Raw genomic sequence first — 25,444 nt, 5'->3', positions numbered from 1 at the left:
TGCCACTGAACTTTAAACCTGGTGTTGAAAGCATTCTTAGCTTTCCAAATTTATATTCCCACAATTCCTTCACATAACCCCAGGTTGTTAACAGCCAAACTGAACTGCACACGCTTACTAAACCTACAATGCTTCCAGCAGCAACACATTTGCTCAAGCCGTTCCCCTACTTCTGTTCGTTAAAATCTTGTTCTCCCTCAGAAAATCAGCTGTAACCTTTCCTGATCTCCCTCAGGATGACCACTTCCTCCTGTAAATATCAAAGGTGCTTTGTTTCTTCGTTTTGTTTGTTTTTTTGTTTTCATGCCTGACATTGTTTTATTTGTACTCTAGCCCATTTTTTTTTCCTCTTACCCAAATTTTTTAAATTTAATTTAATTTTATTGTTTAAAGCACATGTGTCAAACACAAGGCCCGCGGGCCAAATCCAGCCCGCCAGGCCTTGCAATGTGGCCCGCACCGCGCTGTCATCACTGCACTCCGCTGTCAGTTTATGACATTGTCAGTTTATGACTGTTCAGTAAACCATTCGGCCCCCGATTTAGGCTGGATTTTAGATTTTGGTCCCTTCTCTGATTGAGTTCGACACCCCTAGTTTAAAGTATTACAAATAATAGTACACATGTCTTATTTTTCCCCCATTGACCTACCCCTGGTCTCCCTACTTCCCCACACCCGGCACATGTCACTTCCTCCTGTAAATACCAAAGGTACTTTGTTTCTGCATAAAAAAGATGACAGTGCCATTTATCAAGCAACTTCTATATACTGACCTTTGCGATAAGCACTTCATAAAATTGTTTAGTATAATCCTCATGACAGTTCTATGGGAATAGGCATTAATTTTACCTGTGCCTCTTCCATAGTGCTCACTCTTTCTCTACCCTGTCTGAATGCAAAGAGAGGCAAGGTCCTTAGAGCAGGATTTGGCACACTGAAGCCCACTGCCTGTTTTTGTAAATAAAGTTTTATTGGAACACAGCCATGCCCATTCATTTACACCTTGTCTATGGTTGCTTTGTGTTACAGTGGCAGAGTTGAATAGTTGTGACAGAGACCATATGGCCCACAAGTCTAAAATATTTACTATGGCCCTTTACAGGAAAAGTTTGCCAACCTCTGGAGTAAGAGGATGGTGAAACCACAAGATGGAAGGATCCCGAGTCCCTGATTAATTCACCGGAGCAGAACTCAACGTTCCCCCATCCCACCAACCTGCATTGCCCTGTGACAGGAGTAAGAAATAAATTTTCATTCCGTTAGTACATCAAAACTACTGGGTTATTTGTTCCAGGAAGTAGCCTAGCCTCACTAATATAAGAGCCAGGTAAACATGCTAGCTGGCCAGGACAGCAATCAATTGATTCCTCTTTCCTCAATCCAAGGATATGCAAAGGTTGTTATTGAGTTCTCCTATTGGCTTCTGATGCCTTTTAAAAATTACAGATGAGTAAAAGAGAAATTCTAGGAACTCAAATCAGAAATATGCTCCACAAAATAACTTTTCTGAAGACCTTGGCGACTGAGTTGCTAGTTATTGAGTAAATAAACACCATAGGAAAAATGTCCCAACAATTTTTGAGGCGTGTTGTTCAGGTGGGGGAGGCCAAATTGAGAAAATCTGTGAAGAAGTTCTCCATTCCAGGCATCTCCAGAATTAGGGGGACTGAAACAGAAGCAGACATTTATTGGATGACAGCTTCTCTCTTGGAAGAACAGTTTGTGACATCTTTCTACCCCTTAGATGAAAAATCAATACTAGGGAAAGGAACCCATCTGGAGATAAAGATGAACTTTCCCATGATTGCTGGCATGTTGAAAGTGATTAAAGTGCTCTAATGGAAATTTGAATTAAGTTAAGGGCCATCATCAGCTTATCTTTGACTATATTTTCTGTGGAAGAACAGCCTAGTCAGTAATGTGTAGGCCATGTGGGTTCCTTGCTGGTTGCTGTTTTCAGGGATCATGATGGAAGCTGTTTATCCTCCTGCTGTTTTTGTTGCTTCTTTGCTTTAACAGCACATAGTGACCCTGGGGAAAATAAAGCTAGTTATACATTAACTGATCCCAACTTCTTCATTTCATGGACCCATCAAAGTTCATGTTGGATAACTGTTGCCAAGATTATTTACACAGGCCCTAGCCAAGATACTTGCTATGCACACTACGAGCATAGGTCTCTACTGACAACAGTGCATCTTCCCTGCTGCTCTCGATTTCATCTAGACTGAGGATTGCAAATTTGTATCAGCAGCCCACATACCTCCTGCAGGCATGTTCAGTTTGAGCTTCACAGTATTTTAAAATCAGAATGATTTCACACAAAAGTCCAGGTTTCAACTCCTCCTAAAATTAAAACAGCCTAAAAATACCAAGCCCACACTCCTGTGTACCACCAATAATTTAGAGCTATAATTAGGTTGGCATGCACCTTCCAGATGAATGTGGTTCCTAATACTCCCTCTTATCTTAGTTCTGGCCTGCCCTAGTCTTCACATCATCTGTCTGGTTTCTGGAATTCCTGGCTTTCACTCCAGGGCTTCTTGTTATCTCCTCTGCTTCTCTCTCTCTCTCTCTCTCTCTCTCTCTCTCTCTCTCTCTCTCTCTCTCTCTCTTTCTCTCTTTTTAATTGAAAGAGGGCTGGATTTAGAGTCAGATTACTACATGGATTAGCATGGGGTGGAGCAGGGCTGGTGCCGGCAGCAGGTGCAAGCACCTGGTGGTACTGAGGCATGTGGAAGCAAAGAATTTTCAGTAACCACCAGAGGCATGCCCTGATGACAGTCACGGGTGCTCCACCTTGGTCTGGCGCCCCACTCACCTGCTCCACCATTCCTCCGTGGCCAACGCCCGCCATGTTCCGTATGTGCGGCCCACCCCCGGCCGGTGGTCAGCGCACGTCATAGTTCGTTGTTCCACTGTTCCGTCTATTTGCATATTAGGGTTATACTCTATCTATCTATCTATCTATCTATCTATCTATCTATCTATTACCAGCGAGACTCTAATCTAGCTGAGAAACCTAGAGAGATGCTGCTAGAGGTTCCAAATCATTAAAGTATTATAAATTAAGATATCCAAACTGTGTGTGGTGTAGGCTCAGAGTTTTGATGTTCGTAGATGACTTTTTTTTTTTTTTCCTCCTTTCTCAAAACCCCAGGCAGATGGTATATTTATGCAGGGAGTTCAGTTCCATCCTCCTAAAGGCCTGCACTCACATTTTTTTGGTTTGCTTTCTGTAGGTGTTAGGAAACTAGTTCCCTTGCCTAAAGGGCCCATAACTCCATCGGAAACGTCTGTGGATTCCTTCTGGTATCAGCTCATATTTATTCCTCTGGCTTGATTTCATGCCATTCTTGGCACCTGAAGATCCATTTTTTTCTTATCAAATTTGGTTATATGGATAATATTTTGTTACATTGTATCTAGTATTTCTGTGTGGCAAGGGGTATATTAAGGTCGGCTCAGTGGACTGAGTGGTCAGAAATGGTCTACTACATTTTCTATATATTATTATTACTAGAGACCCAGTGTATGAAATTTGTGCATGGGGGAGAAGGGGAAGGGGGCGTGGGGGCAGTCACCTCAGCCCAGCCTGCACCCTTTCCAATCTGGGATCCCTCTCACAATCCTGGACTGCTGGCTCCTAATCGCTCACTTGCCTGCCTACCTGGTTGCCCCTAATTGCCCCACCCCACTCCCGCCAGCCTGATTGCCCCTCACTACCTCTGCATGCTGGCCTGATCACTCCTAATTGCCCCTCCCCCTACTCTGGTTGCCCCTAGCTGCCCCCCACTACTGGCCAGGTTGCCTCCAACTGCCCTCTCCCTGCCAGCCTGGTTGCTCCTAACTGCCCCCCACCAGCCTGCCATCCCCTCTACCCCCCGCCAGCCTGGTTGGTCCACACAACCTGCTTGTTCAGTTGTTTGGTCATCCCTCGGTCCAGCCCTGGGCAGTGGGGAGCTGAGGGGACTGGGGGACTCCAGAGGCAGGTGTGTGAAGTGGCTGCACTCCTGCTACCCTGGAGGGGCTGAGGGGACTGGGTGCTGCCATCTTGTGGCTGTGGGCGCCGCCATCTTTGAGGGAGTGGCAGTCAGTTAACATATTCCCTCTTTATTAGATAGGATAATTACTTTGTAATGAAGTATAACATACTATTCTGTCATTTGACATAGGTATACACCCCTTGTCACAAGAGAGGAAAATCCTGCATGCCATTGGGCTTCAAACTGAAGGAATTTAAAAATGTGTATATAATCTGGATCCTGAGCTTGAATTCCAGTGCCAGGAGGACAGCTTGTTTGCAGGAGCCCAAGAAAGATATCTTTGAACCCTACCCCTTACCACAGTATCTTGCACCCAATAGTTGTTAAATAAATGCCTGTATAATTGAATAGGAATTGAATTATAATTGGAGAAGATGGGAATTCTTGTAATTTTCTTTACGGTGGAATAAAAGTCCTGGAATGCCCAGCTGGCATGGTTCAGTGGTTGAGCATCGACCTGTGAACCAAGAGGTCACAGTTTGATTCCCAGTCAGGGCACATGCCTGGGTTGTGTGATTGATCCCCAATGTGGGGCATGCAAGAGGCAGCCGATGGACGATTCTCTCTCATCATTGATGTTTCTGTGTCTCTCTTCCTCTCTGAAATCAATTAAAAAATATTTTTTTTAAAAATCCTGGAATTAGGACAGAGAATTGAGATCAGGATGTTGTTTCAAGACCCAGAATACTTTGTAGTCTCAATAGAACATCCATCTTACTGTTCCATGGCCTTTCATGTAATCATAAAATATAGATGACAACAATGCTGTCTAAAGTTCTGAGATGACATTTTTATGAATGATTCATTTTTCATTCAAATATCATATACTGGTTATTTACTGTGTGTAAAGTATTTTTTCTAGCTTCTATGTGGCATAAAGTGATGACTAAGACCCAAACTCTACCCTCAACTACTTAACAGCTTAATGTTAGGCAGTGGGGTCAAAAATATCCATTAACTGAAATAAAAATAACTACTCCTTATCAAATGCTTTCAGTGTGCCAGGCACTACACTAAGAGTTTTGCATGGATTAGCTCATTTAAGCTTATGTAAGGAGAACTGTTCTTGTGTCCATTTTATCAGTGAGAGAACTGAAGCACAGAAAGGTTAAGAAACATATATAAGATCACACAGTAGGAAAGAGGCAGAGCTAGGACTGACACCCAATCATTCTTATTCCAGACCTCAATAATTCAAATAATTTCCTGCATAGAAGACCAAATAATCCTTTACAGAAGGTAAATGTTCTATAACAGGTATTCAGATCAGACTGAAAGCACAAAGGAAGGAAATCTTTGTAGAGAAATCTCCCCCCCCCCCCCCCAGAATCTTGATGAAGAAGTGGTACTCTGATAGACAGTGATTGATGAGAGGTGTCTATGTCTAGAGGTAGGAAATTATCTGAGCAAAGACAGAGAGCAGAAGGCACCTTGGGATGTGTGGGAAACTGCAGGTAAGCAGTCCAGTGTGACTGCATGTGGAGTGTTTGTGTGAGATAAGGCAGGAAAGTAGAGGCAGTTGGGATTTAAATTTCAGATGAAGAACTTTGGAACAGGAAGTGGGGAGGGTATGTGGCATTTCTCTCATTGTTGGTCATAATTAACAGTAAAACCCGTGAGCAAGCTCTAGAATTGATTTGGTCTACTCTGCTTAGGAGGGACAAAGGGAGAAATCTATCTCAAAGGGGAAATTAAATGACTTTAGAGGTTATTAAATCTGCTCTGGGCTTCAGAAGCAAGATTTCCGAACTGGGATTCCGGACTCATGGATGGAATTCAGGGGTCCTAGAATTTCAGGAAATTATGGACAAATTTTGTGTTGCATGAACATGTGTATTTCTTGTCTAGGGAGATGGTCCATTAAAGATGCATCACTTTCTCTAAGCCTTTGTTGTCAAATAAAATTGCAAACCACTGCTCTGAGAAGAAAAAGTCAGCAGCCATCTCACTGGGGCCTTGCCTGGAGCCAGGAACTGGAGCCAATGGGATGTCCTGAAGCTTTCAAATTCCACAGAAGTCAAAACTGAGAGTTTGCATTCCTCGCAGACGAGCAAAACTTTCCACAGAACTATCATCACCGTGCATCAGCAGAAGCCTGCCTTGTGTCAGCCTCCACCCCAGAATTACAGGTTATCTTGGTTAGCAGTACCAACTGGGAAGGTATCAGGTAAGACAAATCTCAGTGTGAAAGTGTCAGTAGAAACTGGGTCACTTTTGAAGATGGAATCCAAGATGGCTGCTCGGGTAGGCAACTAGCCACAGCCGCACACAACAATTTTAATAAAATACAACTAAAATATAAAATGGACATTACCCAGAACTACAGGAAAGTCGACTGACTGGAAATCCTACAACAAGAAGCAAGGAGAAAACCAGAAGGAAGCACGGAGGAGCTGTAAAAGCCTAAGGTACGGAGACACACGGCGCACGCGAAGAGGACGGAGCCGGAGAGGAGGGAGGCCGAGTGCCTGGCGGGCGTTCCCTAGCGGAAAGGAGATAAAACTCCGACTGTGCTGGGCCCCCAACTGCTCTGAACCCCAGTTCTGGGCCAGACCCCGGGGACTCAGGCTCAGCCATAGGGAGCTGGGCTGTAAGGCGGAACCCGGGGTAGCGGGGAAAGGAGGTCCCGGAGGCGCACACACTGCCCCCAGAGAAGGGACGGTCGGCTGTGCCGTGGGATTGCCCTGACGGGAAGGAGACTGGGGCTCCAGACTGCTGTGAACGCCACCTCCAACTCCACTTCCAACTGAACTGAACCCCAATACCGGGCTCATTGGGGGAGAGCATAGACTGTTTGGCAGCAGGCGAAAATCGAGGGCACCTTTCTCTCAGAGGCGCCGGCAGCGAGCACTGAAGGACCCGCATAGGGCGGGGCTGACGGAAGCCAAAGCTGCAGGCTCCACCCTGAAACCCCATCCCATCTGTAACTGCGAAATGCGACAACAAAATAGATCACAAACGAAAGAAATGGAGGACAAAAAGCGTCTGGATATAGAGTTCAAATCTACGCTTATAAGGTTTTTCAAGAATTTCCTAGAAAAGATGGATAAGGCCTATGAGGATATGAAAAGAGATCAACTAGAATTAATAAGGAGTCAACAAGAAATGATAAGGGATCAACAAGAAATAAAGAATACATTGTCTGAAATAAAAAATATTCTACAGAGTCCTAAAAACAGAAGGGAAGATCGCAAGAATCAAGTCAAAGATTTGGAACATAAAGAGCCAGAAGACACTCCTCCACAGAAGCTAGAAGGCAAGAGAATCCAGAAAATTGAAGATAATGTAAGAAACCTCTGGGACAACTTCAAGCGAACCAACATCAGAATTATGGGGGTTCCAGAAGATGAGAGAGAGCAAGATATCGAAAACATACTGAAAGAAATAGTGTCAGAAAACTTCCCCCACCTGGTGAAAGAATTTGACTTACAAGTCCAGGAAGCGCACAGAACTCCAAACAAAAGGAATCCAAAGAGGACCACACCGAGACACATCATTATTAAAATTCCAAGAGCAAAAGATAAAGAGAGAATACTAAAAGAAGCAAGAGCAAAGAAGGTAGTAACTTATAAAGGAGCACCTATACAATTGTCAGCTGATTTCTCAACAGAAACCATGCAGGCCAGAAGGGAATGGCAAGAAATACTCAAGGTGATGAATAGCAAGAACCTACAGCCAAAAATAAGCTACCCAGCAAAGCTATCACTCAGAATCGAAGGCCAGATAAAGAGCTTCACTAATAAAAAAAAGCTAAAGGAGTTCATCACCACCAAACCAGAATTATATGAATTGCTGAAGGGGGTTCTTTCAGAAGAGAAAGTAAACAAAGATAAAAATTATGAACAACAAATACGTAATTATCAACAAGTGAATCTAAAAACCAAGGAAATTAAAAAAATCTGATGAACAATATTAACTGTTGAATATAATAGAATCAGAGGTATGGAAGGGGAGTGAACTGACGATTCTTGGGGAAAAGGGGAGAGGGGGGCGTGGGAAGAGATTGAACATAAACTGTGCACCTATGGATGAGGACAATGGGGAGAGGGGAAAGGGCAGAGGGTGGGGTGGGAACCTGGTGGAGGAGAGCAATGGTGGGGGGGGGGGGGAAGGAACATTTGTAATAATATGAAAAATAAAAACTTAAAAAAAAAAAATAAAGCAAAAGTATAATAACAAAAAAAAAAAAAAAAGAAACTGGGTCACTTTTGATATTCTCTCCTAACAGGTGGACAAGGGTAATAGGAAGCTGCAATTTCCAAACAGACGAGAGCTGTCTGGAAGGAATTCTACTATTGTACTTTTAACCCAACCCACCAGAGTCACTCAGCAGCAAAACTGGCTAGACAGTGAGGCAACTTGTGGGCAAGGCCTGTGAGAAAACCCTTGAGTGCTTCCTGTTTGTCAAGTCATTTCAGAGCTTGCCCAGCAGGCTTTGCCATCAGTGACACCAGCTGAGGTGACTGAGGGCGGGAAGGCAGAAACGCCAGTGATGAAAACGAGGTTTCCAGGCAAATCCTTTGATTTTCAGAGATAGTTGTGGTTTTTAGTCAGGATCAGGACCATCTGCAGGTGAAAGAAAACAGTGGCAAACAGTGGTAGCTAAATCATGATAGCCATGTGTGTATCCCACGTAAACCAAATCTGGATTTGAGCAATCCGAGACTGGTTTGGCAACCTCACAATCAGCAGGGACTGTGGCTCCCTCTTTAGCTTGTTCCTCCACCAAATCTATTCATGATCTAAAATGGCTCTTCAACCTCTCCACCTGGAGGAAGGAGAAGAAGAAGGAGCCCCCTTTCTCTGAGGACACTTCGTCAGAAGATTCATGTTGCAGTTCTGTCTACATTCATTGTCTGGAACACATTGGCTACAACTAGAGTTGAAGGTGATTGGAATATAGTCTTCAGTGGACATCCAAGGGTCCAGCAAAACAATGGGGGTCTTCACACACACACACACACACACACACACACACACACAACTAGATGTCTCTGTACACTGTGTCCTCTCAGTAAAGATAGAATGTCTTGATACCATTTGATAACTCTATAGAGACTTTAGCAAGCCTGGATCCTCTTTTATTTACTGAGGTGATTTAGTTCTCCTCATGCCAGTGGGCACATTTACATAGATAGCATCCTTTATTTTTGTTTGTAGGAATGTGAGAAGCAAGATTTTTTTCTTCCTCCCTTCCTCACTGATTCATTCATTCGTGTATCAGTATTGTCATAGCAGAGATAGTCAACTGTCTACCACATTTATGCTTCCCATTCAATGTGTAGCATTGTTCCTGGGAAGTGGTTGTCTAGCCAGGAGCCAGATTTCTCCGCCTCCAGCATCAAGATGGGCCCATCTGACCAACTTTTGCCAATGGGATGTGAGCAGAGGTGACACATTTCTTGTGTAAGGAGGTGGTTAAAAAACAGGCATGCTTTCTTCATCCCCTATTTTCCTATCTGCCTCTGGAAGCAAGGGACCCTGAGGCCTAGCAGATAGCAGAGCCACATGTGGAAGGAGTCTGGGACCAGAATCACCTCAGGGGAAGCTGCCCACAAATATCTACATTGGACCGCTATATAAACAAGAAATAAACCAACTGATTTCAGGCCCAAGGCTCTTTCTTCTACTTCAGGCTTCTTCTTAAATATCACTTTAGAAGGAATTGCCAAACTTAAATTGCCAAAAGGGGAAAACAGCCCAAGTACCAGCTTAAGTTTCCGGTATGATGGTGCTCAGCAGTTAGCCCACGCTAATACAACACTAGATTGAGAGCTTAGCTCTCACATCAGATAGAACTAGATGCAAATGCCACTTGCAGTACTTACCAGCTGTGAGATTTCAGGTAATTTCTATTAGTTTATGAATAATAATCTGTCTTTCTTCATTTATATAATGTGGTTTAATAATACCACATACAATATATATTTTTTTGTATTAGAAGCTGGGATCTAGTAAATGCTTCATACCGGTTAATGGTTATTATAATCACATATTGTTGGACTCCTTTTCTATTTTAATAGAGTAGCTTTTGCTAATTTAGGGAATAATAAAAAAGTTGGGGCTCTCTCACTTTGTTCTTCTCTTGCACCCTCCAGGTCTGGGTCTCTCTGCTGATGGTCATCATGATCGTGCACAGCAGTTGTCTCCTTCTCCAGCCACTCTATGGTAGGTGGAATAATGTGCCCCAAAGATGTACATGTCCTAATTCCTGGAGTCTACAAATATGTTACCGTATATAACAAAAGGAATTTTGCAGCTGTAAATAATTTAAGGATCTACCCTGTTTCCCCGAAAATAAGACAATATCTTATATTAATTTTTTCTCCCAAAGTTGCGCTAGGTCTTATTTTCAGGGGATGTCTTATCTTTCCATGCACTAGGTCTTATTTTTGGAGGATGTCTTATTTTCGGGGAAACATGGTATAAATGGGGGAGACTATTATGTATTACCAAAGTGGGCACCACGTAATCACAAGATAGGATAGGGAGATAGAGCGTCAGAAAAGTAGATATGATAATGGAAAAATAGGAGATATGATGTTGGAGTAATTTGATTACTGGCTTAAAAGATTAAAAAAAAAAAAAAAAAAAAAAAAAAGACCACAAGCCAATGAATGTGGGCAGCCTCTAGAAGCTGGAATAGGCAAGGGATGGATTCTCCCCCAGAGCCTTTAGAAGGTACATGGTCCTGCCAAATCCTGATGTTAGCCCAGCAAGACATGCATCTAATGATCTTACAGGATTGTACATAATTAGTTTATATTATTTGCCATTAAGTTTGTGATAATTTGTTATAGCAGCAATAGGAAGCTGATACCCACTATTCTAACGTGCTTTGTGTTGCAATGTGCATGTGAAGCTTTTTACTGAAGGGAGAGGGAAAAATCTCAGAAAGGAATCACGGTGTAAGAACAAAGGCAGAGGTGCTGGCTAGCATGAACTTTCCCTTGCATCACACAAGGAAAAGTAGTTCAAGACATGGGCTTTCACAAGGCAGATGTCATCACCTTCCCTGGAATGCTCCTCAACTCCTGGTCAGGCTCTCGTTCTCTGTCTTGTGTCTTAGATTCTCTATTTTCCACCCCTGCCACAATCCTGCCATTGCAAGCTGTGAGCCTGCCAAATCCCACAATAGATAAAACATGTCTCCTATTTCCTCATTGTCAGGGCTCTGGCTTTGAACTTGAGCAATAGTGGACCCCATACTTATAGTGAGAGCCCTGGCATGTTCCTGCCCTTCCCAGCCCCAGAGCAGCAGCAACATAGGCCCACACAGGCCAACACATTTTCTCCATCCCAAAAGGAGACTCTGTACCCATTAAGTAGTCACTCCCCACTTTCTTCTTCCTCAGGCCCTGGCAACCACCACCTGCTTTCTGTCTTTATGGGTTTACTTTTTTTGGACATTTCAAATAAATTGAATAATATAATATATGGCCTTCTGTATTTGGCTTTTTTATTTAGCATAATGTTTTTGAAGTTTATTCATATAGAATATATCAGTACCTCAACTATTTTCATGCCTCAATAATATTCCATTGTATGGATATATATATTTTGTTTATCCATTTATCTCTCAATGGATCCTTGGATTGTGCATTAAGTTAGCCAACATTTATTATAGGGTGTTGGGTTGAATGTTCAATGACCTTGTGATGTGCCCTAGACATAAAAGTATGAGCTTGTTTAATAGCTACTGGGTAAGATTTTTGTAGATTTTAATAAGCTACAAGTGAGGTCTTAGAGGCTGCTGTCAGAGAGGAGCTTTGTTGTCTTTTATTTTATTTTATTTTATATATTTATTTATTGAAAAGGTAATTTTCCTAAAGGTCAAAGGCATGAGAGTAAATGAATAACTTTCCCTGGATGCAGCTAGGAGAACTCTTATGGTTGAGCAGAATTCTTGTGCCCACTAAGGGGTCTTGGAAGGTAAGACTTAGAGGCAAATAGCTGACATTCTTTCATCCCTAGAGTAGCAAGGTCATTTCACTGCTGTTGGCCTCTGAAAATCGGGACTAGGGTCCATGATTTCAGGCGATAATTGTTTTGTAGATCCTCTCTAGGTACAAGGAGAGACTTCTGATTATAGCAACTTATTGTCTGAAAAGGCAGACCATGATGAACTGGCCTAAGAAAGGCTTGGGGTGGCGCAAAGATATGGAGGTGCCCCCTGACCTTCAGATATACCACCCATGGAGGGTCTGCACGTGGCATATACCAAGGCCCTCAGTCCATATCCTCCCGGCTGCCTTGGGCCACTTGTGACAATTTGACTCTCAAATCATCTCCAATTTCCTCTCCTGACTCCTGTGATTTGTTTCTTTCCCCAAAAGCAGGGAAACAATCTACTAATTAAGTGGCCTGGATTCTTAGACTAAAGGGAACTGGGGGTTTGCTTGTTTCTATCTCAAGGTCTTTGATCTTTCTGTCTATTATGTTCTTCTTCCAGGTGTCAGCATGAATGTCACTTCCTCAGAGAGACACCCCCCACCCCGACTCCCTAGATGTCCCACAGTATCTTCTGGCATTCTCACTTTATCTCATTACCTTGATTCATTTTCTTTAGTTTCTGATCTCTAACAGAAATAATTTTGGTTATGTATTTCCTTATGTGTGGTTGGCTCTGACTTCTTCCATTAGACTGGCAGGCAGAGATTCTATATCCAAGAGCACTTAGTACAGCCTACCACAGATTCAAAGGAAGGGGCGTCTATGGGCTTCAGGTTAAGAATTCCTGTTCTAGAATATCACTGGAGCTTGGTTCACCATTTTAACTCTAGCACATAAGACACAGTAAATACTCTTTACCTATTTGTGGAAGGATGGATGGAAAGGAGGAAGGAAGGAACAAAGGAGGGGAGCAGCATTCTTCTTTGTGTCTGATACTGTTCTCAGAACAAGCTTGCCAATGAATGAATGAATGAATGGGTGAATGGATCTTACAGGCAGCACAGTGGATAAATGAGAGTAGTCCCTTCCTCTATCAGTTCTAATAGTGATTGTATCTTGGGTGAGGTCTGTTGTATACTATGAAAACCCATTGAATAACCTCCCTTCCCATAGCTGAATCAGAATGTGTACTTGAATGATGAAATGAAGTGTCTCTTTGGCTGACAGAGACAACCCCCACACTGCAATTTCTCAGGTATGATGGGTCAAAGCTCTGAGATTTCTATCAGACCAGTTTTTAAAAAATATATTTTATTGATTTTTTTTACAGAGAGGAAGGGAGTGGGATAGAGAGTTAGAAACATCGATGAGAGAGAAACATTGATCAGCTGCCTCCTGCACACCTCCTACTGGGGATGTGCCTGCAACCAAGGTACATGCCCTTGACTGGAATTGAACCTGGGACCCTTCAGTCCACAGGCCAATCCTTCATCCACAGAGCCAAACCGGTTAGGGCCAGAACAGTTTTCCCCTTGGACTGCCATGGGCTTCCTTTCTCATCAGCAAGATCAGAGCTTTTGTGGGTTCTTGGACTTTACCGTGACAGCACTTCTTGTGGGAACCAGCCTCACCATCGTCACCTGCCCTTGTCGAGCTGGAGTCATATGCAAGAAGACATCCAAGGATAGGACCCCTTTTCCTGCTTGGTGGGAAGACAAGACCCATGGGATAGCTGGTTCACTAAGAATCTGGCTCTATCATCTGACAGATTATTTCAGGTGCTCATGAATATCAACTGGAAAGATCAGTGGTAGGCGGATTATTGTTCTCCTGGTGCCTTACAAGTTAGCAGTCACTGACAGGACTTAAATGAAAACTCAGTGCTAGTAGAGACAAAATCTCATTCATTATTCAATGCTTCAAAAAAAAAAAATCCTAATATGGCAGCTGTGCAGATGCCAACATGCATCTATTGGTATCAGGCACTTAAACTTTTGGAATGCCTTCTGAGATATTTATGGATAAATGAATATTCATGGAAGTGCCATAAAAACGAAACATCTATTTCTGAATAGGGGAAAGATAAGTAGCTTGGGAAAATAAATAGCAAGTAAAGGTGGCTGTAAAAACTATAGGTTATGCATGGACCTGCTTTATTGTAATGGTACAGAGGGGTCCATCTACCTAGGTTATCATGCAGGTCAAATAGGAAACAGGCTCTGGTGTTCCCCACCCACAGGTCTATAGTTTAAAAAAAAGGTCAAGGTGGGCAGAGTGGAATTCTATAATCTAGCAAAGTTGAGCCCTATTACCTCAAAGCTGATCGACTTGTTTAACATAATTCAAAGTGATAACTAATTAAGCCTTCCCTGGGCCACAGCACCCTGCAAGTAAAGCTTTGGAGCCAGCCTTGCTTGTCCACCTATATAATCATCTAATTACCTTTCCTCTCTTTAGGTTAGTGAGGTATGTGCTTTATCAGATAAGATAGTCAAGGTCATGGAATATAGATTAAGTGTTGGAAGAAAATGGATTTCTCTTTTCTTGAACTCTGTAACATTCCCAGCCTATTCTGCAATTGTGGCCCTCAGTGGACTTGTGAGTTCAGGATTCTCTCTACTTGCTTCTTCTCCTCCATAAAGGGTCATTCTCCTGTTTAATGATTTTTCTTAATCTGTGATGCCCATTAGAATCACCTGGGAGTGATTTTTTAAAATTAAAAATCATATTTTTATTGATTTCAGAGAAGAAGGGAGAGGGAGAGAGAGTTAGAAGCATCAATGATGAGAACCACTGATTGGCTGCCTCCTGCATGCACCCTACTGGGCATGTGCCCTTGATCTGCCCTTGACAGGAATCGAACCTGGGACCTTCAATCTGCAGGCCAACACTCTATCCACTGAGCCAAACCAGCTAGGGTGCAGTGATTTTTTTTTTTTTTTTTTTAAAGCTCATTTGCCTGGTCCCCACTCCAGGAGTTTATTAAAACTCCCCAGGTGATTGCATTGAACAACCACTGCTCCAAATCCCCACCTACTACTCACAATGACTTCTGTTCAGATGTCTATAGATGGCTCTCAGTTCATTCCCCTTGTTCAAAAGAAATGAGAAGCTGTTCAAACCAGATGAGATGAGAAAGATTACATTTTTACCAGAAATCTTATTAACCCCAGATTATGTTATCCAAAATCTCCTCAGCACTGCTGTACTGTTCTGAATTTCCTGACCTGTTAGTTGCCATAGTGGGCATTCAAGCCTTTTTGGGTTTTGTTTTGCTTTGTTTTATGAATCCTAACCTGAGGTTTTTTTCTCCCCATTGATTTTTAGAGAGCATGGAAGGGAGTAGGGAGAGAGAGAGAAAGAGAAACATTAGTGTGAGAGAGACACATCTGTTGATTGCCTCCTACACTCTCCCGGGGTCAAACCTGAAGTGGGCAGACCCTCCTTCTAACCACTGAGCAACACCAGCCAGGGTGACATTCAAACTCTTTGACCCTGTTTCTACCCTGTTATGTTTCTCTCATATGGCCTCTGTGGCTGGAGATCATCTTGCTTCTGTCAGCTTTACATTCAATCAGTTCAGAGGAAATGTATATGAGGCTTGGTGTTTCCCCTTAAGGATGGCATGGTTCTGGCCTTTATTGATTTGGCAAAGGATTCTATGTCTACAAATAAGAAACATATGACCACATGTCTATAGTTTAAAAATAAGGTCAAAGTGGGCAGACTGGAATTCTATAATCTAGCAAAGTTGAGCCCTATTTGGATAACCAGAACTCCATTTAGCCAAATACAAGTTTTCAGTTGGATTAAATCTTGTGGGCTCTCAAGCAATAATTTGAAAAGTGAAATTGTGTTCTTTTGGGGGTATTTTAAGTAGTGATTAAAATTGGCAGCGGAAAACATTCCCAGCTGGATTCAGACTCAGGGAACATGGAATTTTTTTCTTCACTTATGGCTAGTTTTCCCATTTTGTTTGCATTACATTTTATATACTTGGTCTTTTTTTTTTTTGTTCTTACAATTTTATAATGGCTATAAACAAGGAATTTATAGCTCTTTTTGCCCCATATACAATTTAAGAAAAAAAGCAGCACTGAAACATTCATGAAAATTATGCCCCACATAATGACTATTGCTGGGCCACAGAAGTCTGCATGGACCTTCTGGTGGCCAAAACGAAAAGAAAGAGAAACTTGATTAACTAAAGATTCATTGCATTAACTCAGCACAAGTTTTGTAGGCAGTAATACATGAACAAAATTTCCCCAAAGAGTACCTATAAAATAATACTGTGCAGTAGAAGGTCAGTATTTATAACAACATCCCATGATCACCAAAACAGAGAGTTTACACCGTTATTTCAATAAGCATGCTTTCATGCAAGACAGAGAATACATGTCAATTAAAATAACTTTGTAGTGGACCAAAGCAAAATGAATAACTAATTTAAAGAAAATTATAACTGATTCATGTGAAATCTTTATGAACTTTTATTGAGTCATAATTTCTATATATTCACAAATTCCTATACAAATTTGAAATATTAATGTTTTATTTTCCTACATTTGGGCCCACAACTGTAACTAAAGAAATAAGGTTGCCTCTTCTCCCTATATCTGTGCTAAAGAGAAAAAGAAACTGCTTCTGTCATTCTAGCTTCCTCTTAATATCTGAAAAAAATAAGTATTTAATGTGGAACCTAGTCCTTCAGAATTCAAATATATGGGGTTTTTAGGAAATCACTCCTGTTTATATGTGTACTGTCAAAAAAGAGACTGAAAATCATTTATAGGCGTTTGGGGATGGAGGAACTTCCAGCAGTCATGCCTGAAATTAGAACCAGCCCAAAATAAGCATGGATTTTATACAGACTTCCGGGTTTGTATTTCCTGTGGCCAATATTTTTTTCTTTTACTATCTCTATGTTTTATGACTATTTCTCTTTTAACATTTTTATAGTTTGTGGTTTATTATTTGTTCCTCTCTTGTTTTTAACCTATGTGTAATAATTCCCTAACCAAATGACTGTATGCAACTAGAAGTATAATTCTGTTCAAATGACTAGAATCTCCAGTGTTTCTCCTGTCTAATGATCTTTGTTTATGACATCATGCCATGATAATAATTCTCACTGTATGCTCCTTAATGATCCATTTACACACGCAAACATATTCACTGATAACAGATGACTAAGAACACTTCTTATAACCAGACAAGGGCAAATTGAACCATAAGTATATAAATAGATAAATTGATATTCATATTTTAATTTGGAGATAATTTGTAAGAATTTTTTTCAACCCTCATCTGAGGATATTTTTCCATTGATTTTTAGAGAAAGGGGAAGTGAGAGAGGAGGGGAAGATAGAGACAGAGGCAGAGACAGAGACAGACACAGAGAGAGAAACATTGATGTGAGAGAGAGACATTGATTGGTTGCCTGCCATACGCACCCCGACCAAGGTTAGAGATCAAGCCTGGAACCAAGATATGTGCCCTTGACTGGGAATCCCACCCATGACTCTTCAGTCCATGGGCTTACACTCTAACCATTGAACACACTGGCTAGGGCTGTAAGAATATTTTTCAATAACACCCAAATACATGCTACTAATATCTACACTCCTGCCTATGCCAAAAATTAAAGATATCATCCTGGTGTCCTGGTGTCTCTGTCACAGTAACAACCCATTGATTAAGCCTTACTCTTACCTCTTCTGGGTTTGTTTTTCCTGTGGCCAATATTTTTTGTTTTGTTTATTTTTTTAGTTTAACACCCTAAATAATTCTACCCTTTGCTTCTCTGTCCTTCCTGCTATTATCCCAATTCAGGCTCTTATCATCTCTCATCCATATTATCTCCACTGCCTTCTAACTCTTCTCCATCATTTTTCTTATGCCCTTCAAGAAATCCTGCTTGCCTCCGGGCTTTTTCTCATTCCATCGCCCATCCTTCTTTCTCCCCACTCTACTTTAGCCTCCTCCATTCTGCTCTAGTTGTACTGTATTTCTTCCTGTTCCTTGAACTGGCCACAGGGTCTCTCACTTCTGACTGTCACATAATCTCCTCTCCATTGTTTCCTACAGGTTTCAACTAGAGTGTTGTGCCCCAAAGGGGAAGAGAGGCCAAATTGGGGAACTGGAGAAAAAGGGACCCATGTTGGAGAAGTGTCTATATAGGTATATAGAAGTTGTTTGTTTGACAATATATTTATTTTCCTTCACCCCTTCCAAGAAATCATTTGAACTGCTTGCGAGTGCTTTTGTGCATGTGATCCCCTCCCCTGTCTCTTTCCAGGGGAGACAGCTTGAAGAGGCGAATGAGGGAACAGCTCACAGCAGTGTTACGCTAGCCTCACAGGTTCTCTTCAGCAGATGCTGGGTGGTGGGTAGGCAGGAGTGAAGGTGGGACACATCCAATCTCCTATTGTTGAGTAATATGACTCTACGCTATCAAAATCAGTAATTAAAGCAAAGGGCAATAATGGGTTGGCAAAAACACAGAGGCAGCAATGACAAGGGAGACAAGAGAATAGGATGTTTGGGAAAAGGTTAACAGTGCCTGGGGCAGTGACCTAGAACAAAGCAGTCTTTTCAGGCTTGCTTTATTTTATCACCTCACAAAAACAAGAACTCAAGGAACTAGCACTAGTTTTTAAACACTGAATTTTAATCTGGGGTCAAGGAAAGGGCTTGAAGAGGTAGTAGCTTTGAATCTCCTACAATTACGTGCAAAATTATGTGCATGCGCACCCTTCCTAAGGAGAGGCTTCCTAGCTACCACTGAATTGCATACTAAATTGCATTCGAAAATGGTTAAGAATCACTGACTTCAAAATTAAAGCCCGTTAGAAATCGGTCTTTGATACTCTCGCCTAAGGAAATAGTGAAAAAGTGGGGAAAAGGGGGAACTAGGAATCTTGTCAATAAGAAACTAAAATAATCAGTCCGTTGTTACAGTGTTGTCATTCACTTAAAAGTAGTGACATCCAGTCACAGGATGATGAAGTGTTGTTTATATCTGTTTAGAAAAGTAAAAATGGCTTCCTTTTATATTATTCAATAGAAAATGGTGACCAATTATTCTCAGTCTCTATAGCAAACAAAAACAACAATAAAATAGGGCACCACACTATAAAAGAACAAGTTCAAATTAGATCAGTGGTTCTGTCCCCCAGGGAATATTAGGCATTTGGTCATCTCATCAGGGGAAGGGGATACTAATGGCAACTAGTGAGTAGAGGCCTGGGAAACAGCTAAGCATCCTATAATGCACAGAACTGCCCTCACAACAAAAAATTATTCAGTCCAAATGTCACCAGTGCTGAGATTGAGAAACCCTGAATTGGAATACATGAAAACTCCCTGGCTATGAAGAGTACCAATGATTGAAACAGGTATCTTTGGGGATTGTACAATTTCTTTCTAGGAGGTTTTGAATGATTAGGAACCTCATCCCTACCTGGCAAAGCACCATCCTTTTCTACAGAGGTGCAGGTGCAATCTGTGAAGATAAAATTGCCATGAGAAAGCAGACCAGATGTTTTTCAATTTCATATCCTCCTGGTTACTGGTGTGCAGCAGGCACTTAATAAACGTTTGCAGAATGAATGAATATCCCATGAATTTTCCTATTACAAATGACTTGCCACTATTTCAGCTGCCTCTAGGGTCAAATGCCTTTGGAAGGACACTTAGATTTCATCAAGTCGAAATTGTAGAAGGAGCATTTTCTCATTCCATGGAGATTTTGCTTCCCTGCAAGTGCTGTCAGTTTGGCTCAAATAAATTCATACTAATTCTCTCTAATAAATAAATAAATAAATAAATAAATAAATAAATAAATATAAAAATTGTAGGGAAATTTTAGATAGGAAAGCAATCATCTGGTCTGAAATTTAGCCAGGCTGGTGTCAAGAGCCTGCTGGGAAGTAGCAGCAATCCTTAATAATGTATCCTTCATGTAAGCCTCTCCAAGAACCAGTTTGGAGTGGGCTTGGCCCCATTTGGGGAGGAGAACTGTCACTTTCCTGGGCACCAGTACCAAAGTGAGTCATGGGTTGTGTGGGGATCCTTGTCCTTTAGCTAGAGCATTAGAGCTGGGCTTGGGTGGCAGACAGAGCTCTGGCGGCCCTTTGGAGGCATAAGAAAGAAAGGGGTTTGAAATATCTGTAACAGCCCTCCATTCAGATTGAAATATTGTATTAAGTGAGAAGAGGGAAATAGAAAACCAGGTCAGCACCTATAAAGAATCACAAGTCAACGAATACAATAATATTCTACTTGTAAAATACTGCCGTTTAAGGGGAAATATATAATTGGAAGTTAATAAGCTGAATTCCTAGGATTTACATTCATGGGCACAATTTGTAAATTTATGAACATGGTCTGCATAAAATCCTTAACGTTAACCTTTAGTAGGTTGGAGACATGCAATAGATGCCCATCTTATTCTTAATGAATAATTAGCATTTTATACTGTTACAGACATTCTACAGAGTCATGGCTCTGAATTTTTAAATTAGCAATTAGTCATCTACTGGATGTTCAGTACAAGAATAGTACTCAGAGGTGTGTTTTCCTAAGTCAGACTGATTAAGCCACTAATTATAGTGCTAGCTGTTGCAGCTCTGGTCCCCAAGCTTAAAGATAGCCATAACAGTGAGACATGGCTATATTTGGCAGTGTTTTGCTATAGCTGCATTACAGGGATATGAGTTATAATCTTTGCTCATTAGTGGTGAAGGGAATGAAAAGTGTGCTTGCATTAGTCTGTACTCTGTGAAAACAAATGTATAGTCAGATGTTCACGATCAGGTTTTCTTCAGGAAAATCAAACGCATGCAAGGCGCTACCTCTTCTGAAGAACTTGAGCATGAGATACAAAGCTGACTTTTTCAATGGATATGAATTATTTTTTAGGTATATTTCATCTGAACTAAAGGTATGTCTTCTTTCTTCCACCCACTCAATGATACACAGCACCACCAGAATAAAGCTTGAAGGTTATGCTTTCCCTTTGCTTGTCCAAACACTGTGACCATAATAATTCTTCCATACTCGAAGCACAGATCCCAACGCCTAACTCCATGTTCCCCGAGAGACGGAAGGCTCAGAACAGCCCTAGGTAAGTTTTTTAGTTTTCAAGTTAGGCATTCTAAAATAATAATAAAAAAGTTTAACTGAGTCAAGTTTTCCTAAAAGAAAGATGGAAGTCCCAAACCTCATCTCAAATGGTTCTGTGCTTATGCATTCCTGGGAAGAATCCTGAGTTGTCCTGGTGAGCAGATAAGTGCTGCCACAATAAATTCAGAAATAAATTAAGTAAAAACATAAATGCAGAGTATGGCAGGGATTGTTTTAAAATGGAGAGCAATTGCCCTAGCCTGTTTTGCTTAGTGGATAGAGTGTCAGCCTGTGGACTGAAAAGTCCCGGGTTTGATTCCCTGGTTCAATTCCGGTCAGTTGCAGCATCTTCCCTGGCCTGGGCCCTGGTCAGGGTGCGTGCAGGAAGCAATCAATCAATGTGTCTTTCTCACATCAATGTTTCTCTCTGTCTTTTCCTCTCTTTTCTACTCTTTAAAGATCAATAGAAAAATAACCTTGGGTAAGGAGTAATGATAATAATAAAAATAAAATACAATAAAATAGAGACCAATTTTCCTGGAATTGGGCCTTTAATGAAATCAGGCTCAACAAGTCCAGATTCTGCCTCCTACTGGCTCACCCAGAAAGACCATTTTCTGTTCCAGATTTGTTTGCTCTGTGATTAGTGTGGAAAATCCAAATTCACGTGTGCTGATTCACGAAGGTTACAGGAAACGTAATGATTTTATTGGCAGTAAAAATAGAATCATATTTTAAAACAGAGCCCTTATTACATTTTGAATAACAATAACACAAATTGATGACTAAGTGATCAAAGTTAATCACTAAACTATTAACTGGGAACAAAGTTAATCACTAAGAACAGACAAACTAACATCATGTGCCTCCTGATATGATGTACCAAGAAAGATACAACACTATTACTTTGACTTTCCTGACAAAGCATAATCTTGAAGCAACATAAGGCAAATTCAATCTATGGGATATTCTATAATATAATTTGTTTGTACACTGTATAACTATCAAGGTTAAATACTACGATGAAAAGCTAAGAAACTGTTCCAGATTAAAGAGCAATAATGAAACATGAAAACTAATGCAACACATTATAATATAGGATTAGGTGGACTGGGAAATATCAAATAGTTAAAAAATATATTATTAGATAATGAAAAAAATGTGAAGCTACTCCACATTTTATGCCATCAGGGAAATGCAAATTAAGGCAACAGTCCAAATCCAGAACACTGACAACACTAAATGCTGGCAAGGATGTGGAGTAACACCTACTCTCACACATTGTTGACAGAAATGCAAAATGGTACAGCCACTTTGGTGAGCAGTTTGGTGGTTTCTTATGAAATTAAACATACTCTTAACATACAATCCAGCAATCATGCTCCTTCATATTTACCCAAAGAGTTGAAAACTTATGTCTATTCAAAACCTGCAAAAGGATGTTTATAGCAGCTTTATTCATAATTGCCAAAACTCAGAGGCAACCAAGATATCCTTCAGTAGGGGAATGGGTAAATAAATTGTGGTACACCCAGAAAATGGAATAATATTCAGCACTAAAAAGAAATGAGCAATCAAGTCACGAAAAGATAGGAAAGAACCTTAAATTCATATTGCTAAGTGAAATAAGCTAATCTTATTTCACTAAGGCTACATATGGTATAATTTCAACTGTATGACATATTGGAAAAGGTAAAACCATGGAGACAAATCAGTGGTTGCCAGAAATGGAGGTGGGGAGAGATAAATAGGCATAGCACAGAGGATTTTTGGGGCAGTGAAAGTATTTTGTAGCTCAGCCTGCATGGTTTAGTGGCTGAGCATCAACCTATGATCCAGGAGGTCATGGTTCAGTTCTGTCAAGGCACATGCCCTGGTTTCCTGCTCAATCCCTAGTAGGGTGTGTGCAGGAGGCAGCTGATCAATTATTCTTATCATTGATGCTTTTATCTCTCCCTCTCCCTTCCTCTCTGAAATCAATAAAAGTATATTTTTAAATATTTTGTATATTATATTGATACATATATGTCATTATACATTTTACAGGCCCATAGAATGTATAACCCCAAGAGTGAAATCTAAGGAAAACAATGGACTTGTGATTATTGTGTCAATGTAGGTTCGTCCGTGGTGAAAAACAAATTACCCTTCTGGCACACGATGTTGGTAATGGGGGAAGCTATACATGTGTGGGAGCAGAGGGTATGTGGGAAATCTCTGCACTTTCCTCTCAATTTTGTTGTAAACCTAAAACTGCTATAAAAATAAAGTATTAGAAAAAGAACATGGATTGTGGACAATAGTATTGTATTGGGTTAAATTTGTTTGTTCTTAGGAAATACACAGTTATTTAGTAAAGGAACACAGTGTCTTCAAACTTAATATAAAATAATTTAGGTAAAACCAGAAATTTAGTTTAACCAGAAATTGAAATAGAAATGTGTATATTTATAGAAATGTGCATGGATAACAAATGGAGGAAAATGGAAAGTGTAGGCAGTTGGTGAATTTGTATAAAAGGTATGCATGAATTCCTTGTACTCTTATTGCAAATAAAAGTTATTTTATAATATAAAAGGCTTCCATTTATTGAGCATCTACTATGTGAAGTTATGTTCTGGATGTTATACATACATTACCTCATGTAATTCCCACAATTGATATATGGGTCGGATTGTTTACAGAGGAGGAAACTGAGGATCAGAGAAATTAAGTGATTGTTAGGTGACAAAGAGGCCTGGTCTCATTCTGGTTGTCCAATGTGAAACCTGTTTCTCCATGAGAGGCATATTTTTATACTTATGCATTCTGGTTACCACCCAGACCATTCTAAAGCAAATTCTACGTTGACTCTAATATATTTTGCAAAAGCCTGCCTCTACACAGCCAAGTGCACTGAAGTTACTCCTGGGGGATGATCCCTAAGCCATAGATCTCCATCCTCCTCAGCCAATATCCTGTCACCAAAGCCCCATGACCAGCCGTCCCTTTTGATGCTCTTATTCTCTGTTTTTCTGAGCATTCTCCTAAGTCTGCGCTCCTTTCTGATGCTCACTGAACCCCCAGCAATGTCCTTCTCTTTCATTTAACTAAAAGTTGCCTCCAACCTCTGGGATGCTGCTGCCCCTGTCTCCCCCTCCAAGGATGTTGTTCATTGTCCCATTTCTCATGCAACTCATGTTCTTGTGAGGATTGGTCTTTTCCAATTGCCCAAGTATTATGAATTGAATTGTGTCCATTCAGAAGATATGTTGAAGTTCTAACCCCCAGTATCTCAGAATGTATCCTTATTTGGAAATGGGTCATTGCATTAGTTAAGATGAAGTCATACTAGAATAGGGTGGTCCTGAATCCAATAGATCCCGTGTTCTTAGATGAAGATGATGTGGGGAAAAAAACCCACAAAAAAACACAAGCAGAGAGAACAGCATGGATGATGGAGGCAGAGACTATAATGATGCATCTGTAAGCCAAGAAATGCCAAGGACTTCCAGTGGCAGCCAGAAGCTAGGAGAGCAGTATGGAATGGATTCTTCCTCAATGTCTGCAGAAGGAACCTACTTTGCTGACACCTGGATTTCAGACTTCTAGCTTCGAGAACTGTGAGAGAATCAATTTCTGTTTATGGTAATTTGTTATGGCAGCTATAGAAAACTAACACGCCTAGGCTGTTTCAATCTCTTTCTACAACATCAACTGGTAAAAATCCCTGTTCTTTTAACATGATGAATTGGGAAGGAAGTGAGCCTTCATAAAGAGTTTCCTTTAAAAAAAAAATGTTCTTATTGATTTTAGAGGGAGAGAAGAGGAAGAAGGAGAGAAAGAAACATCGATGAGAGAGAACCATCCATCGGCTGCCTTCTGCACACCCCTTACTGGTGATCGAGCCTGCAACGGCATATGCCTTGAACAAGAATAGGACCAGCAACTTCTTGGTGCACAGGACAACACTCAACCAATTGCGCAACACCAGCCAGGGCCATGAAGATACTTCCTAAAATCCCTAAATATGGATGGTTAGTTTTCCTTCTGAAATATAAGAAGATGTTAAGGTTTTTTGTTGTTGTTGTTGTTGTTGTTTTTAAGGCATAACTCTACTGCTTTGGGTTGTACACAAGTTTTTCAGGAAAAGAATGACCTAAGAGTGACCAGTGGAGTCCAGGAAAGATAGAAAGTTAGTATAGGGAGAGGTAGCCATGCTATATCTAATGGTACCAGTCCTTTGCTGGGTTGGAAAGAGCCACCACCAACTGAGGGTCCTTCAGCCTGAAGGAGAGAAAGATAATCACTGATACCCTGTCAAGAGGCTTATGGGCTGAGGCCAGTAAGGTTAGGCACTGCCATGGGTATAAGCATATTGACCCTAGCAGCAGTTT

At 41.0% G+C, this 25,444-nt stretch overlaps 1 long non-coding RNA gene across 1 annotated transcript; it reads left to right on the top strand.

Annotated features, from left to right (window-relative positions):
* Positions 1–1,221: 1,221 nt before the first annotated feature.
* On the top strand, positions 1,222–18,068 carry LOC311629768. The gene is made up of 3 exons (XR_014796254.1): positions 1,222–1,236; positions 10,145–10,214; positions 18,030–18,068. It is a non-coding gene; the product is annotated as an uncharacterized lncRNA (long non-coding RNA).
* The last annotated feature ends 7,376 nt before the right edge of the window (positions 18,069–25,444 follow it).

This window comes from Pipistrellus hanaki, assembly GCF_964339955.1.
Source record: "Pipistrellus hanaki genome assembly, chromosome: 11".
Taxonomy (NCBI): Eukaryota; Metazoa; Chordata; class Mammalia; order Chiroptera; family Vespertilionidae; genus Pipistrellus; species Pipistrellus hanaki.
Note: the sequence above shows the minus strand (reverse complement) of the source record. Positions and strands in the feature narration are given on the sequence as shown.